The sequence below is a fragment of the Pseudophryne corroboree genome, chromosome 2 (assembly GCF_028390025.1).
Source record: "Pseudophryne corroboree isolate aPseCor3 chromosome 2, aPseCor3.hap2, whole genome shotgun sequence".
Lineage (NCBI taxonomy): Eukaryota > Metazoa > Chordata > Amphibia > Anura > Myobatrachidae > Pseudophryne > Pseudophryne corroboree.
The window spans coordinates 1052000352-1052013867 of record NC_086445.1 but is presented as its reverse complement, the minus strand read 5'-3'; the positions used below and the strand labels follow the sequence as shown (position 1 = coordinate 1052013867).

The 13516-nt window shown below is 53.5% G+C and overlaps 1 protein-coding gene across 2 annotated transcripts in view; it reads right to left on the bottom strand.

Annotated features, from left to right (window-relative positions):
- The window catches only part of SLC22A15 (solute carrier family 22 member 15), a 43196-nt gene that overhangs the window by 12486 nt on the left and 17194 nt on the right, over positions 1 to 13516 (bottom strand). The gene's annotated exons all lie outside the window — the stretch shown is intronic.

The following is a 13516-nucleotide window of genomic DNA, read 5'->3' as shown; positions in this document are numbered from 1 at the left end:
TACAGGAGGAGATGGGGTGAGTACAGGATACAGCGTGTGTGTACAGGAGGAGATGGGGTGAGTACAGGATACAGCGTGTGTGTACAGGAGGAGATGGGGTGAGTACAGGATACAGCGTGTGTGTACAGGAGGAGATGGGGTGAGTACAGGATACAGCGTGTGTGTACAGGAGGAGATGGGGTGAGTACAGGATACAGCGTGTGTACAGGAGGAGATGGGGTGAGTACAGGATACAGCGTGTGTGTGTACAGGAGGAGATGGGGTGAGTACAGGATACAGCGTGTGTGTACAGGAGGAGATGGGGTGAGTACAGGATACAGCGTGTGTGTACAGGAGGAGATGGGGCGAGTACAGGATACAGCGTGTGTGTGTACAGGAGGAGATGGGGTGAGTACAGGATACAGCGTGTGTGTACAGGAGGAGATGGGGTGAGTACAGGATACAGCGTGTGTGTACAGGAGGAGATGGGGCGAGTACAGGATACAGCGTGTGTGTACAGGAGGAGATGGGGTGAGTACAGGATACAGCGTGTGTGTACAGGAGGAGATGGGGTGAGTACAGGATACAGCGTGTGTGTACAGGAGGAGATGGGGTGAGTACAGGATACAGCGTGTGTACAGGAGGAGATGGGGTGAGTATAGGATACAGCGTGTGTGTACAGGAGGAGATGGGGTGAGTACAGGATACAGCGTGTGTACAGGAGGAGATGGGGTGAGTACAGGATACAGCGTGTGTACAGGAGGAGATGGGGTGAGTACAGGATACAGCGTGTGTGTACAGGAGGAGATGGGGTGAGTACAGGATACAGCGCGTGTGTGTACAGGAGGAGATGGGGTGAGTACAGGATACAGCGTGTGTGTACAGGAGGAGATGGGGTGAGTACAGCATACAGCGTGTGTGTGTACAGGAGGAGATGGGGTGAGTACAGGATACAGCGTGTGTGTGTACAGGAGGAGATGGGGTGAGTACAGGATACAGCGTGTGTGTGTACAGGAGGAGATGGGGTGAGTACAGGATACAGCATGGGTGTGTACAGGAGATGGGGTGAGTACAGGATACAGCGTGTGTGTACAGGAGGAGATGGGGTGAGTACAGGATACAGCGTGTGTGTACAGGAGGAGATGTGGTGAGTACAGGATACAGTGTATGTGTGTGTGTGTACAGGAGGAGATGGGGTGAGTACAGGATACAGTGTGTGTACAGGAGGAGATGGGGTGAGTACAGGATACAGCGTGTGTACAGGAGGAGATGGGGTGAGTACAGGATACAGCGTGTGTACAGGAGGAGATGGGGTGAGTACAGGATACAGCGTGTGTGTACAGGAGGAGATGGGGTGAGTACAGGATACAGCGTGTGTACAGGAGGAGATGGGGTGAGTATAGGATACAGCGTGTGTGTACAGGAGGAGATGGGGTGAGTACAGGATACAGCGTGTGTACAGGAGGAGATGGGGTGAGTACAGGATACAGCGTGTGTACAGGAGGAGATGGGGTGAGTACAGGATACAGCGCGTGTGTGTACAGGAGGAGATGGGGTGAGTACAGGATACAGCGCGTGTGTGTACAGGAGGAGATGGGGTGAGTACAGGATACAGCGTGTGTGTACAGGAGGAGATGGGGTGAGTACAGGATACAGCGTGTGTACAGGAGGAGATGGGGTGAGTACAGGATACAGCGTGTGTGTACAGGAGGAGATGGGGTGAGTACAGGATACAGTGTGTGTACAGGAGGAGATGGGGTGAGTACAGGATACAGCGTGTGTGTACAGGAGGAGATTGGGTGAGTACAGGATACAGCGTGTGTACAGGAGGAGATGGGGTGAGTACAGGATACAGTGTGTGTGTGTGTGTGTGTGTGTGTGTGTGTGTACAGGAGGAGATGGGGTGAGTACAGGATACAGCGTGTGTACAGGAGGAGATGGGGTGAGTACAGGATACAGCGTGTGTGTACAGGAGGAGATGGGGTGAGTAAAGGATACAGCGTGTGTGTACAGGAGGAGATGGGGTGAGTACAGGATACAGCGTGTGTACAGGAGGAGATGGGGTGAGTACAGGATACAGCGTGTGTACAGGAGGAGATGGGGTGAGTACAGGATACAGCGTGTGTACAGGAGGAGATGGGGCGAGTACAGGATACAGCGTGTGTGTACAGGAGGAGATGGGGCGAGTACAGGATACAGCGTGTGTGTACAGGAGGAGATGGGGTGAGTACAGGATACAGTATGTGTGTACAGGAGGAGATGGGGTGAGTACAGGATACAGCGTGTGTGTACAGGAGGAGATGGGGTGAGTACAGGATACAGCGTGTGTACAGGAGGAGATGGGGCGAGTACAGGATACAGCGTGTGTGTACAGGAGGAGATGGGGCGAGTACAGGATACAGCGTGTGTGTACAGGAGGAGATGGGGTGAGTACAGGATACAGCGTGTGTGTACAGGAGGAGATGGGGTGAGTACAGGATACAGCGTGTGTGTGTACAGGAGGAGATGGGGTGAGTACAGGATACAGCGTGTGTGTGTACAGGAGGAGATGGGGTGAGTACAGGATACAGCGTGTGTACAGGAGGAGATGGGGTGAGTACAGGAGGAGATGGGGTGAGTACAGGATACAGTGTGTGTGTGTGTGTGTGTGTGTGACCAGGAGGAGATGGGGTGAGTACAGGATACAGCGTGTGTGTGACCAGGAGGAGATGGGGTGAGTACAGGATACAGCGTGTGTGTGTACAGGAGGAGATGGGGTGAGTACAGGATACAGCGTGTGTGTACAGGAGGAGATGGGGTGAGTACAGGATACAGCGTGTGTACAGGAGGAGATGGGGTGAGTACAGGATACAGTGTATGTGTGTGTGTGTACAGGAGGAGATGGGGTGAGTACAGGATACAGCGTGTGTGTACAGGAGGAGATGGGGTGAGTACAGGATACAGCGTGTGTGTACAGGAGGAGATGGGGTGAGTACAGGATACAGCGTGTGTACAGGAGGAGATGGGGTGAGTACAGGATACAGCGCGTGTGTACAGGAGGAGATGGGGTGAGTACAGGATACAGCGCGTGTGTACAGGAGGAGATGGGGTGAGTACAGGATACAGCGTGTGTGTACAGGAGGAGATAGGGTGAGTACAGGATACAGCGTGTGTGTACAGGAGGAGATGGGGTGAGTACAGGATACAGTGTGTGTACAGGAGGAGATGGGGTGAGTACAGGATACAGCGTGTGTGTACAGGGAGGAGATGGGGTGAGTACAGGATACAGCGTGTGTGTGTACAGGAGGAGATGGGGTGAGTACAGGATACAGCGTGTGTGTACAGGAGGAGATGGGGTGAGTACAGGATACAGCGTGTGTACAGGAGGAGATGGGGTGAGTACAGGATACAGCGTATGTGTGTGTGTGTACAGGAGGAGATGGGGTGAGTACAGGATACAGCGTGTGTGTACAGGAGGAGATGGGGTGAGTACAGGATACAGCGTGTGTGTACAGGAGGAGATGGGGTGAGTACAGGATACAGCGTGTGTACAGGAGGAGATGGGGTGAGTACAGGATACAGCGTGTGTGTACAGGAGGAGATGGGGTGAGTACAGGATACAGCGTGTGTGTACAGGAGGAGATGGGGTGAGTACAGGATACAGCGTGTGTACAGGAGGAGATGGGGTGAGTACAGGATACAGCGTGTGTGTACAGGAGGAGATGGGGTGAGTACAGGATACAGCGTGTGTGTACAGGAGATGGGGCGAGTACAGGATACAGCGTGTGTGTACAGGAGGAGATGGGGTGAGTACAGGATACAGCGTGTGTACAGGAGGAGATGGGGTGAGTACAGGATACAGCGTGTGTGACCAGGAGGAGATGGGGTGAGTACAGGATACAGCGTGTGTACAGGAGGAGATGGGGTGAGTACAGGATACAGCGTGTGTGACCAGGAGGAGATGGGGTGAGTACAGGATACAGCGTGTGTGTGTACAGGAGGAGATGGGGTGAGTACAGGATACAGCGTGTGTGTACAGGAGGAGATGGGGTGAGTACAGGATACAGCGTGTGTGTACAGGAGGAGATGGGGCGAGTACAGGATACAGCGTGTGTGTGTACAGGAGGAGATGGGGTGAGTACAGGATACAGCGTGTGTGTACAGGAGGAGATGGGGTGAGTACAGGATACAGCGTGTGTGTACAGGAGGAGATGGGGCGAGTACAGGATACAGCGTGTGTACAGGAGGAGATGGGGTGAGTACAGGATACAGCGTGTGTACAGGAGGAGATGGGGTGAGTATAGGATACAGCGTGTGTGTACAGGAGGAGATGGGGTGAGTACAGGATACAGCGTGTGTACAGGAGGAGATGGGGTGAGTACAGGATACAGCGCGTGTGTGTACAGGAGGAGATGGGGTGAGTACAGGATACAGCGTGTGTGTACAGGAGGAGATGGGGTGAGTACAGGATACAGCGCGTGTGTGTACAGGAGGAGATGGGGTGAGTACAGGATACAGCGTGTGTGTGTACAGGAGGAGATGGGGTGAGTACAGGATACAGCGTGTGTGTACAGGAGGAGATGGGGTGAGTACAGGATACAGTGTGTGTACAGGAGGAGATGGGGTGAGTACAGGATACAGCGTGTGTACAGGAGGAGATGGGGTGAGTACAGGATACAGTGTGTGTGTGTGTGTGTGTGTGTGTGTGTGTGTGTACAGGAGGAGATGGGGTGAGTACAGGATACAGCGTGTGTACAGGAGGAGATGGGGTGAGTACAGGATACAGCGTGTGTGTACAGGAGGAGATGGGGTGAGTAAAGGATACAGCGTGTGTGTACAGGAGGAGATGGGGTGAGTACAGGATACAGCGTGTGTACAGGAGGAGATGGGGTGAGTACAGGATACAGCGTGTGTACAGGAGGAGATGGGGTGAGTACAGGATACAGCGTGTGTACAGGAGGAGATGGGGCGAGTACAGGATACAGCGTGTGTGTACAGGAGGAGATGGGGCGAGTACAGGATACAGCGTGTGTGTACAGGAGGAGATGGGGCGAGTACAGGATACAGCGTGTGTGTACAGGAGGAGATGGGGTGAGTACAGGATACAGTATGTGTGTACAGGAGGAGATGGGGTGAGTACAGGATACAGCGTGTGTGTACAGGAGGAGATGGGGTGAGTACAGGATACAGCGTGTGTACAGGAGGAGATGGGGCGAGTACAGGATACAGCGTGTGTGTACAGGAGGAGATGGGGCGAGTACAGGATACAGCGTGTGTGTACAGGAGGAGATGGGGTGAGTACAGGATACAGCGTGTGTGTACAGGAGGAGATGGGGTGAGTACAGGATACAGCGTGTGTGTGTACAGGAGGAGATGGGGTGAGTACAGGATACAGCGTGTGTGTGTACAGGAGGAGATGGGGTGAGTACAGGATACAGCGTGTGTACAGGAGGAGATGGGGTGAGTACAGGAGGAGATGGGGTGAGTACAGGATACAGTGTGTGTGTGTGTGTGTGTGACCAGGAGGAGATGGGGTGAGTACAGGATACAGCGTGTGTGTGACCAGGAGGAGATGGGGTGAGTACAGGATACAGCGTGTGTGTGTACAGGAGGAGATGGGGTGAGTACAGGATACAGCGTGTGTGTACAGGAGGAGATGGGGTGAGTACAGGATACAGCGTGTGTACAGGAGGAGATGGGGTGAGTACAGGATACAGTGTATGTGTGTGTGTGTACAGGAGGAGATGGGGTGAGTACAGGATACAGCGTGTGTGTACAGGAGGAGATGGGGTGAGTACAGGATACAGCGTGTGTGTACAGGAGGAGATGGGGTGAGTACAGGATACAGCGTGTGTACAGGAGGAGATGGGGTGAGTACAGGATACAGCGCGTGTGTACAGGAGGAGATGGGGTGAGTACAGGATACAGCGCGTGTGTACAGGAGGAGATGGGGTGAGTACAGGATACAGCGTGTGTGTACAGGAGGAGATAGGGTGAGTACAGGATACAGCGTGTGTGTACAGGAGGAGATGGGGTGAGTACAGGATACAGTGTGTGTACAGGAGGAGATGGGGTGAGTACAGGATACAGCGTGTGTGTACAGGGAGGAGATGGGGTGAGTACAGGATACAGCGTGTGTGTGTACAGGAGGAGATGGGGTGAGTACAGGATACAGCGTGTGTGTACAGGAGGAGATGGGGTGAGTACAGGATACAGCGTGTGTACAGGAGGAGATGGGGTGAGTACAGGATACAGCGTATGTGTGTGTGTGTACAGGAGGAGATGGGGTGAGTACAGGATACAGCGTGTGTGTACAGGAGGAGATGGGGTGAGTACAGGATACAGCGTGTGTGTACAGGAGGAGATGGGGTGAGTACAGGATACAGCGTGTGTACAGGAGGAGATGGGGTGAGTACAGGATACAGCGTGTGTGTACAGGAGGAGATGGGGTGAGTACAGGATACAGCGTGTGTGTACAGGAGGAGATGGGGTGAGTACAGGATACAGCGTGTGTACAGGAGGAGATGGGGTGAGTACAGGATACAGCGTGTGTGTACAGGAGGAGATGGGGTGAGTACAGGATACAGCGTGTGTGTACAGGAGATGGGGCGAGTACAGGATACAGCGTGTGTGTACAGGAGGAGATGGGGTGAGTACAGGATACAGCGTGTGTACAGGAGGAGATGGGGTGAGTACAGGATACAGCGTGTGTGACCAGGAGGAGATGGGGTGAGTACAGGATACAGCGTGTGTACAGGAGGAGATGGGGTGAGTACAGGATACAGCGTGTGTGACCAGGAGGAGATGGGGTGAGTACAGGATACAGCGTGTGTGTGTACAGGAGGAGATGGGGTGAGTACAGGATACAGCGTGTGTGTACAGGAGGAGATGGGGTGAGTACAGGATACAGCGTGTGTGTACAGGAGGAGATGGGGCGAGTACAGGATACAGCGTGTGTGTGTACAGGAGGAGATGGGGTGAGTACAGGATACAGCGTGTGTGTACAGGAGGAGATGGGGTGAGTACAGGATACAGCGTGTGTGTACAGGAGGAGATGGGGCGAGTACAGGATACAGCGTGTGTACAGGAGGAGATGGGGTGAGTACAGGATACAGCGTGTGTACAGGAGGAGATGGGGTGAGTATAGGATACAGCGTGTGTGTACAGGAGGAGATGGGGTGAGTACAGGATACAGCGTGTGTACAGGAGGAGATGGGGTGAGTACAGGATACAGCGCGTGTGTGTACAGGAGGAGATGGGGTGAGTACAGGATACAGCGTGTGTGTACAGGAGGAGATGGGGTGAGTACAGGATACAGCGCGTGTGTGTACAGGAGGAGATGGGGTGAGTACAGGATACAGCGTGTGTGTGTACAGGAGGAGATGGGGTGAGTACAGGATACAGCGTGTGTGTGTACAGGAGGAGATGGGGTGAGTACAGGATACAGCATGGGTGTGTACAGGAGATGGGGTGAGTACAGGATACAGCGTGTGTGTACAGGAGGAGATGGGGTGAGTACAGGATACAGCGTGTGTGTACAGGAGGAGATGTGGTGAGTACAGGATACAGTGTGTGTGTACAGGAGGAGATGGGGTGAGTACAGGATACAGTGTATGTGTGTGGGTACAGGAGGAGATGGGGTGAGTACAGGATACAGTGTGTGTACAGGAGGAGATGGGGTGAGTACAGGATACAGCGTGTGTACAGGAGGAGATGGGGTGAGTACAGGATACAGCGTGTGTACAGGAGGAGATGGGGTGAGTACAGGATACAGCGTGTGTGTACAGGAGGAGATGGGGTGAGTACAGGATACAGCGTGTGTACAGGAGGAGATGGGGTGAGTATAGGATACAGCGTGTGTGTACAGGAGGAGATGGGGTGAGTACAGGATACAGCGTGTGTACAGGAGGAGATGGGGTGAGTACAGGATACAGCGTGTGTACAGGAGGAGATGGGGTGAGTACAGGATACAGCGCGTGTGTGTACAGGAGGAGATGGGGTGAGTACAGGATACAGCGCGTGTGTGTACAGGAGGAGATGGGGTGAGTACAGGATACAGCGTGTGTGTACAGGAGGAGATGGGGTGAGTACAGGATACAGCGTGTGTACAGGAGGAGATGGGGTGAGTACAGGATACAGCGTGTGTGTACAGGAGGAGATGGGGTGAGTACAGGATACAGCGTGTGTACAGGAGGAGATGGGGTGAGTACAGGATACAGCGTGTGTACAGGAGGAGATGGGGTGAGTACAGGATACAGCGTGTGTGTACAGGAGGAGATGGGGTGAGTACAGGATACAGTGTGTGTACAGGAGGAGATGGGGTGAGTACAGGATACAGCGTGTGTGTACAGGAGGAGATGGGGTGAGTACAGGATACAGCGTGTGTACAGGAGGAGATGGGGTGAGTACAGGATACAGTGTGTGTGTGTGTGTGTGTGTGTGTGTGTGTGTGTGTGTGTGTGTGTGTGTGTGTGTGTGTGTGTGTGTGTGTGTACAGGAGGAGATGGGGTGAGTACAGGATACAGCGTGTGTACAGGAGGAGATGGGGTGAGTACAGGATACAGCGTGTGTACAGGAGGAGATGGGGTGAGTACAGGATACAGCGTGTGTGTACAGGAGGAGATGGGGTGAGTACAGGATACAGCGTGTGTACAGGAGGAGATGGGGTGAGTACAGGATACAGCGTGTGTACAGGAGGAGATGGGGTGAGTACAGGATACAGCGTGTGTACAGGAGGAGATGGGGTGAGTACAGGATACAGCGTGTGTGTACAGGAGGAGATGGGGTGAGTACAGGATACAGCGTGTGTACAGGAGGAGATGGGGTGAGTACAGGATACAGCGTGTGTACAGGAGGAGATGGGGTGAGTACAGGATACAGCGTGTGTACAGGAGGAGATGGGGTGAGTACAGGATACAGCGTGTGTACAGGAGGAGATGGGGTGAGTACAGGATACAGTGTGTGTGTGTGTGTGTGTGTGTGTGTGTGTGTGTGTACAGGAGGAGATGGGGTGAGTACAGGATACAGCGTGTGTACAGGAGGAGATGGGGTGAGTACAGGATACAGCGTGTGTGTACAGGAGGAGATGGGGTGAGTACAGGATACAGCGTGTGTACAGGAGGAGATGGGGTGAGTACAGGATACAGCGTGTGTGTACAGGAGGAGATGGGGTGAGTACAGGATACAGCGCGTGTGTGTACAGGAGGAGATGGGGTGAGTACAGGATACAGCGTGTGTACAGGAGGAGATGGGGTGAGTACAGGATACAGCGTGTGTGTACAGGAGGAGATGGGGTGAGTACAGGATACAGCGTGTGTGTGTACAGGAGGAGATGGGGTGAGTACAGGATACAGCATGGGTGTGTACAGGAGATGGGGTGAGTACAGGATACAGCGTGTGTGTACAGGAGGAGATGGGGTGAGTACAGGATACAGCGTGTGTGTACAGGAGGAGATGTGGTGAGTACAGGATACAGTGTGTGTGTACAGGAGGAGATGGGGTGAGTACAGGATACAGTGTATGTGTGTGTGTACAGGAGGAGATGGGGTGAGTACAGGATACAGTGTGTGTACAGGAGGAGATGGGGTGAGTACAGGATACAGCGTGTGTACAGGAGGAGATGGGGTGAGTACAGGATACAGTGTGTGTGTGTGTGTGTGTGTGTGTGTGTGTGTGTGTGTGTGTGTACAGGAGGAGATGGGGTGAGTACAGGATACAGCGTGTGTACAGGAGGAGATGGGGTGAGTACAGGATACAGCGTGTGTGTACAGGAGGAGATGGGGTGAGTACAGGATACAGCGTGTGTACAGGAGGAGATGGGGTGAGTACAGGATACAGCGTGTGTGTACAGGAGGAGATGGGGTGAGTACAGGATACAGCGCGTGTGTGTACAGGAGGAGATGGGGTGAGTACAGGATACAGCGTGTGTACAGGAGGAGATGGGGTGAGTACAGGATACAGCGTGTGTGTACAGGAGGAGATGGGGTGAGTACAGGATACAGCGTGTGTGTACAGGAGGAGATGGGGTGAGTACAGGATACAGCGTGTGTGTACAGGAGGAGATGGGGTGAGTACAGGATACAGCGTGTGTGTACAGGAGGAGATTGGGTGAGTACAGGATACAGCGTGTGTACAGGAGGAGATGGGGTGAGTACAGGATACAGTGTGTGTGTGTGTGTGTGTGTGTGTGTGTGTGTGTGTGTGTGTGTGTGTGTGTGTGTGTGTACAGGAGGAGATGGGGTGAGTACAGGATACAGCGTGTGTACAGGAGGAGATGGGGTGAGTACAGGATACAGCGTGTGTGTACAGGAGGAGATGGGGTGAGTACAGGATACAGCGTGTGTACAGGAGGAGATGGGGTGAGTACAGGATACAGCGTGTGTGTACAGGAGGAGATGGGGTGAGTACAGGATACAGCGCGTGTGTGTACAGGAGGAGATGGGGTGAGTACAGGATACAGCGTGTGTGTACAGGAGGAGATGGGGTGAGTACAGGATACAGCGTGTGTACAGGAGGAGATGGGGTGAGTACAGGATACAGCGTGTGTGTGTACAGGAGGAGATGGGGTGAGTACAGGATACAGCGTGTGTACAGGAGGAGATGGGGTGAGTACAGGATACAGCGTGTGTACAGGAGGAGATGGGGTGAGTACAGGATACAGCGTGTGTGTACAGGAGGAGATGGGGTGAGTACAGGATACAGCGTGTGTACAGGAGGAGATGGGGTGAGTACAGGATACAGCGTGTGTGTACAGGAGGAGATGGGGTGAGTACAGGATACAGCGTGTGTGTACAGGAGGAGATGGGGTGAGTACAGGATACAGCGTGTGTACAGGAGGAGATGGGGTGAGTACAGGATACAGCGTGTGTGTACAGGAGGAGATGGGGTGAGTACAGGATACAGCGTGTGTACAGGAGGAGATGGGGTGAGTACAGGATACAGCGTGTGTGTACAGGAGGAGATGGGGTGAGTACAGGATACAGTGTGTGTACAGGAGGAGATGGGGTGAGTACAGGATACAGCGTGTGTGTACAGGAGGAGATGGGGTGAGTACAGGATACAGCGTGTGTGTGTACAGGAGGAGATGGGGTGAGTACAGGATACAGCATGTGTGTGTACAGGGAGGAGATGGGGTGAGTACAGGATACAGCGTGTGTGTACAGGAGGAGATGGGGTGAGTACAGGATACAGCGTGTGTGTACAGGAGGAGATGGGGTGAGTACAGGATACAGCGTGTGTGTGTACAGGAGGAGATGGGGTGAGTACAGGATACAGCATGTGTGTGTACAGGGAGGAGATGGGGTGAGTACAGGATACAGCGTGTGTGTACAGGAGGAGATGGGGTGAGTACAGGATACAGCATGTGTGTGTACAGGGAGGAGATGGGGTGAGTACAGGATACAGCGTGTGTGTACAGGAGGAGATGGGGTGAGTACAGGATACAGCGTGTGTGTGTACAGGAGGAGATGGGGTGAGTACAGGATACAGCGTGTGTGTACAGGAGGAGATGGGGTGAGTACAGGATACAGCGTGTGTGTGTACAGGAGGAGATGGGGTGAGTACAGGATACAGCATGTGTGTGTACAGGGAGGAGATGGGGTGAGTACAGGATACAGCGTGTGTGTACAGGAGGAGATGGGGTGAGTACAGGATACAGCGTGTGTACAGGAGGAGATGGGGTGAGTACAGGATACAGCATGTGTGTGTACAGGAGGAGATGGGGTGAGTACAGGATACAGCATGTGTGTGTACAGGAGGAGATGGGGTGAGTACAGGATACAGCGTGTGTACAGGAGGAGATGGGGTGAGTACAGGATACAGCGTGTGTACAGGAGGAGATGGGGTGAGTACAGGATACAGCGTGTGTACAGGAGGAGATGGGGTGAGTACAGGATACAGCGTGTGTACAGGAAGAGACGGGGTGAGTACAGGATACAGCGTGTGTACAGGAGGAGATGGGGTGAGTACAGGATACAGAGTGTGTGTACAGGAGGAGATGGGGTGAGTACAGGATACAGCGTGTGTACAGGAGGAGATGGGGTGAGTACAGGATACAGCGTGTGTGTACAGGAGGAGATGGGGTGAGTACAGGATACAGCGTGTGTGTACAGGAGGAGATGGGGTGAGTACAGGATACAGCGTGTGTGTACAGGAGGAGATGGGGTGAGTACAGGATACAGCGTGTGTGTGTACAGGAGGAGATGGGGTGAGTACAGGATACAGCGTGTGTGTACAGGAGGAGATGGGGTGAGTACAGGATACAGCGTGTGTATAGGAGGAGATGGGGTGAGTACAGGATACAGCGTGTGTGTGTACAGGAGGAGATGGGGTGAGTACAGGATACAGTGTGTGTACAGGAGGAGATGGGGTGAGTACAGGATACAGCGTGTGTGTACAGGAGGAGATGGGGTGAGTACAGGATACAGCGTGTGTGTGTACAGGAGGTGATGGGGTGAGTACAGGATACAGCGTGTGTGTACAGGAGGAGATGGGGTGAGTACAGGATACAGCGTGTGTACAGGAGGAGATGGGGTGAGTACAGGATACAGCGTGTGTACAGGAGGAGATGGGGTGAGTACAGGATACAGCGTGTGTACAGGAGGAGATGGGGTGAGTACAGGATACAGTGTGTGTGTGTGTGTGTGTGTGTGTGTGTGTGTGTGTGTGTGTGTACAGGAGGAGATGGGGTGAGTACAGGATACAGCGTGTGTGTGACCAGGAGGAGATGGGGTGAGTACAGGATACAGCGTGTGTGTGTACAGGAGGAGATGGGGTGAGTACAGGATACAGCGTGTGTGTACAGGAGGAGATGGGGTGAGTACAGGATACAGCGTGTGTACAGGAGGAGATGGGGTGAGTACAGGATACAGTGTATGTGTGTGTGTGTACAGGAGGAGATGGGGTGAGTACAGGATACAGCGTGTGTGTACAGGAGGAGATGGGGCGAGTACAGGATACAGCGTGTGTGTACAGGAGGAGATGGGGTGAGTACAGGATACAGCGTGTGTACAGGAGGAGATGGGGTGAGTACAGGATACAGCGCGTGTGTACAGGAGGAGATGGGGTGAGTACAGGATACAGCGCGTGTGTACAGGAGGAGATGGGGTGAGTACAGGATACAGCGTGTGTGTACAGGAGGAGATAGGGTGAGTACAGGATACAGCGTGTGTGTACAGGAGGAGATGGGGTGAGTACAGGATACAGCGTGTGTATAGGAGGAGATGGGGTGAGTACAGGATACAGCGTGTGTGTGTACAGGAGGAGATGGGGTGAGTACAGGATACAGTGTGTGTACAGGAGGAGATGGGGTGAGTACAGGATACAGCGTGTGTGTACAGGAGGAGATGGGGTGAGTACAGGATACAGCGTGTGTGTGTACAGGAGGAGATGGGGTGAGTACAGGATACAGCGTGTGTGTACAGGAGGAGATGGGGTGAGTACAGGATACAGCGTGTGTATAGGAGGAGATGGGGTGGGTACAGGATACAGCGTGTGTGTACAGGAGGAGATGGGGTGAGTACAGGATACAGCGTGTGTGTACAGGAGGAGATGGGGTGAG